Source organism: Panulirus ornatus, chromosome 20, assembly GCF_036320965.1.
Source record: "Panulirus ornatus isolate Po-2019 chromosome 20, ASM3632096v1, whole genome shotgun sequence".
In the NCBI taxonomy this organism is placed as follows: Eukaryota; Metazoa; Arthropoda; class Malacostraca; order Decapoda; family Palinuridae; genus Panulirus; species Panulirus ornatus.
The window spans coordinates 10,513,484-10,517,992 of record NC_092243.1 but is presented as its reverse complement, the minus strand read 5'-3'; the positions used below and the strand labels follow the sequence as shown (position 1 = coordinate 10,517,992).

The window sequence follows — 4,509 nt, the reverse complement described above, 5'->3', positions numbered from 1 at the left end:
TGACATTTCTAGTCTGGGAATCGTCATGGGACCAGTCTACATTTAGCAGTCTTTATATAAAAGATTTTTCTCATTTGTATCTACAATTCTAAGGCGGGAAACTGGGACGTAAACATCCTGGGAGGCATCATAAAAGTGACGCAACAGGAAAACCTTTACCTCATTTCACTGTTCATTATAGAGCGTTGGATCCTTGCTCAATATCTCCTTTAGGCAACCACAGAAATCTGAGTGCACGTTGTTGTTATGGAGTCAACATTACTTCGTAGAACATTGCTTCTATATCCCCCATCACAGACATATACTGCTGTCTGAATCTTAATAGTACACATATTAACCTACTCTCAAAGTTTGGCCCTTGAAAGGTACTCTTATTTAATGATGTTCCTCCCTACTTGGCTAAAAGATTTTAAAGCAATGAATGTCCTCAATTGCATCTTAAAGGCTTATCTTAAGGATGCATGATAATCATTATTTTGTCATACAAAACATCAAACTTACGACCCGCACTACTTACTGTGAGTTATGTAGTGTCTGTCGAAGCAACTGTCCTTCTCAGCTGGTTACTTCTACGCATGGTAGCAGTACAACGACCACGACACTAGTCCTAGACTGCTTCAGTTCGACAACTCTCATAACTTTAGAATCTCGACCCACGCTTTGCGAGCTGCTCCACTTGGTTCATGAGCTGCATCCTCATTTTCCAAATGCAGAGGATATGTCAGCCTTAACTCTATGCATGATAGCAGTAGCTATTCGTCAACCAAATGTGGAATACTTCACTAATATACACACAAACGTTAATAAACAAGTTCCACTATGCTGGACTGCTAGTGTTTACCTGGATCAGCTGGTTGTCCAGACGCCAAGGCCAGACGCACGATGAAATTAAGTACAACATTAAACTTAGCAAATTTACAGAAATGTTTTGTCAGAACTCACGTTATTGATCAATATTTCTAAAAAAAAATCCTTTCCAAAGTGAAACATGAACACATCAGGTCTATTTCACTACATGAACTCCCAGTAGAACGTTGCCACGGATCATAAACACGAACACCACTTGAGCAGTGATGCATAGGCCTACATAATTTCCCCCCTTTTACCCACTAATCACAAAAACAATACCTTACTATCAAACATAGTCAGTTACTCCTCAGACACAATATATCATGCAGTGTAAATCGGTATAGATTAGGCCTGCAAATCAGGTTTTGTACGGTTTAAAGTGTTCCAAATTTGCCGATATTTCCAAATATCTAAGTCGGATGTAAAACACCTTGCGAATAAAACACAGCGAAAAGACTCATGTATCTCATTCACTGGAGAGAAACTCAAAATCTCTATATACAGGATGAGTCAAGAGAGAGTATAGGGGTCTATGTGTGCAGCTGGTTCTGCATACTGTGATGCACGATCATCATATTGGTTCTGTTCTTCACAATAGTAGTTTCTTTTTAACTTTCCCATTACATATGGTATGAGCAGAGTTGCACATTCCGTTTTGCAAGTAATGGGTGGTTAATGATAATAATGATAATGATAATAGTAATTATAATTATAAAGTTAATATGCAATTAGAAATCTTAGAGTAAGAGGGTGCCAAAGTTGATTACATTCGCTACCATGTATAGGAGACTGTTTACACAGACTGTAGCTGTAGCCACTCTCTTCGAAAACTGATAAAAATTGTTGGTTGATCATCTACTGTCTTATCAACTTATTTTCTCTCTACTCGCTTATCAAATTGCTATCTTGACTTTCCATCAATCTGCGGACTAAGATCTTATATGATTTACCATCTATTCATTCACAAAATCCTCCTTATCTACTTGCTTATCAGATCACAATACGATTTTTCCAGTTCAATTTCTGATGAAATAGAATGACGCCTGGTTCTCACAAAACACTCAAAATTGATGGAAAACTCACTAAACTGGTTAGAGCTTCCGTGTGCATATAAAATTTTACAAACTTTTCGTATTTACTCTCTTCATCCGGCCATGATAAACAAAACAACCATGATAGGGTGAATATGAAATATTATTCATTGTCCTTCAGTGCTACATGAAACACATGTCTGTCAGGAGTTACATATACGTCATAAATATTTGGCCTGTTGTACCGTACAAAACTGTCAAAGACAAGCACTTTTTTTCCGCAAATTTAATCTCAGAAGGACGTACTTTCAAGAAATCTTTCTTTAAAGCATAGATGAAAGTGGACATTATAGCTCCTATTACAGATAAGTTGGAGATTGTAAGGGTTTGTCCCACACCACGAAGAAGAGGTGGTGATTTATCTTAGTATTGTAGAAAACGGAGGCACCCTCTCCCTGGGTGACTTAATAGGATATTTATCTTATTTTTTTCTCGTCCTAAGATACACGAAATTTTTGTTTTTCGACGCTTACAGAACGTGAAATTACTCGTAACATATACCACTTTACCAAGAGACATTTGAGGAATGTATACTGCAAAACGGTTCATGATGTATTGGTTAACACCAGAGCAAATGAGAGTTATTTGCCAACCTCTTTTGCAACAATCACCCAGAGAAAGACAGACGCACATACTACAGAACTTGATCGTGAGGCGAGGCAGGCGAGTAGCATTCTCTGCTAGAAAAAAGGAAAGCTAAAGCTTTCTCTTACAAATGGATGTATTTTTCAGTCATCTATAACTTGTTATAGGACGGAACGTCTTAATCAACACTCGTACAGTGAGCAGACTCTAAACATGAATATGTGTTGATAACCTCGAAGATATGAATGTTATTCTTCTCTGAATGACGTGTCTATCTCGATACACTACAGTGATAAGGAAGACGATTCGATATTTGATGAGAATGAATTAAGCTGGGAAAAAATGCATCGTACCGTTCCATTAGGATTACGATTCGCGACGAAAATGAAGCTTCAAATCAAGTTTTCGTAAACCGAAAATCGACGCTGTATCTTCAGTCCACAGTTGGTCAGGAGCCTTTATGCTGTCACCAGCCGTGTGTAGTGGCACTGATGGAGCAGCAGGACTGTACTGGGATATGGTCAAATTGTGGTACTCCCTGGGGTCGTGCAATGACTGGTGCTTGGGTAGGCACTGTGAGAGGGTTATTAAACTAGAGCAAGTTCTTCTTTATATTTTGGCAATAAAGAAAATAAGGATAAATATAGGGGTAACTATGCATCATTATATTTCTTAAGGCACCAACTTACTTTGGAACGTGTAAAGTATATCAGCCATGCCTTCATAATGAATCTTTTTATGCATGTTGAAGTTGTTGGTAATAAGTAGCATGAAGGAGACAGAGGCTTCCTTCTTCCTCCTCCTCCTCCTCCTCTTCTTCTTCTTCTTCTTCTGTCTTCTTCTTATTCTTCTTCTTTTTTGGTGCTCCGCCTATCTTCAGTCAGGCCCAGTTTCATAGACTAAACTCTCGCCCAACTTCCCTGTATTTATCCTTCCTCTTCAAGTCGTGGTAACTTTTCCTGACCGGCAAATTCTCAAGCACCATACTTTCCCACCATGTGACGTGAAATCAGGAATGAATAGATATACTGGAAAAAAAAGAGTAATCATCCATGGTCTCTGGAAATCAACCCGTGAAAGAAGATGGATCTGTGTGGAGCTTGCAAAATGTAAATGAACACAAGGAGCAAACTTTTAAAAGACATGTATCACTGGGATTGATGGTGAGGTAGTAAGCCATGACTTTAGCTTCCAGAAGTATTATCGGGTGCCTAATTCAACCATAGTTCAGGTATATGTAAGCATAGTTAATGTCTGTGTGTGTGAGTCAAAAAAAGAAAAAATAACAAAGTTCCTCTATGGGCGTTGGCTAGACAGATGAAGGGACCAGGAACCTCTGGAGACCTTGAAGGCTTGAGGACACATGAATAGCTGAAGGAACCTCGTTGGACTGAAGGAGGTATGAGAGGAGAACTCACCGAACTGCAGCTGTCTGAAGGAGGACTGAGAATCTGAAGTGTGTGTGTGTGTGTGTGTGTGTGTGTGTGTGTGTGCGAGTCTAGGATATCCCGAGGAGGACGTAAGGGGAAAAGAGAAACAAAAAATCATACTTCAGGAGACGTCGGGATAATGATGATGATGATGATGGCTGGGATGAGTGGGACTAAAAACCTGAATTGAAACAGACGAAGATCGATTCAAACCAACTTTATTCAAGATACAGCACCTCAGGCAATAGATGAGAAGCTCCTTCTTACCCAACACTGTTGAATCGTGGGCTTACGTTTATAATAATCTGATCACCACACAGACGAACATGATACGAAACTGTTGATCAGGGTTTGTAGAACAAAACAAAACAACACGACCCAAAGATTCTTTTTTTATTATTATTATTTCACTGAATAACACCAATGGTTGTAAACAACCAAGAAGTTATAACATTTCTTTTTTTTCTTAATCAAAAAATCTTTTGGCACTTGTTTATCCTCAATAATCACAGCCTAGTCTAAAGGAAAACAGGGTATAACAATGGTATATGTAA

At 38.7% G+C, this 4,509-nt stretch overlaps 1 protein-coding gene across 3 annotated transcripts in view; it reads right to left on the bottom strand.

The window, feature by feature from the left end:
• Positions 1–4,157: 4,157 nt before the first annotated feature.
• LOC139755918 (uncharacterized) overlaps positions 4,158–4,509 on the bottom strand; it is a 14,826-nt gene continuing 14,474 nt past the window's right edge. For all 3 annotated transcript variants that reach the window (XM_071674671.1, XM_071674673.1, XM_071674672.1), the window contains one exon: positions 4,158–4,509. This exon is cut by the window's right edge and continues 437 nt beyond it. The gene's annotated coding sequence lies outside the window, so the exon portion shown is untranslated.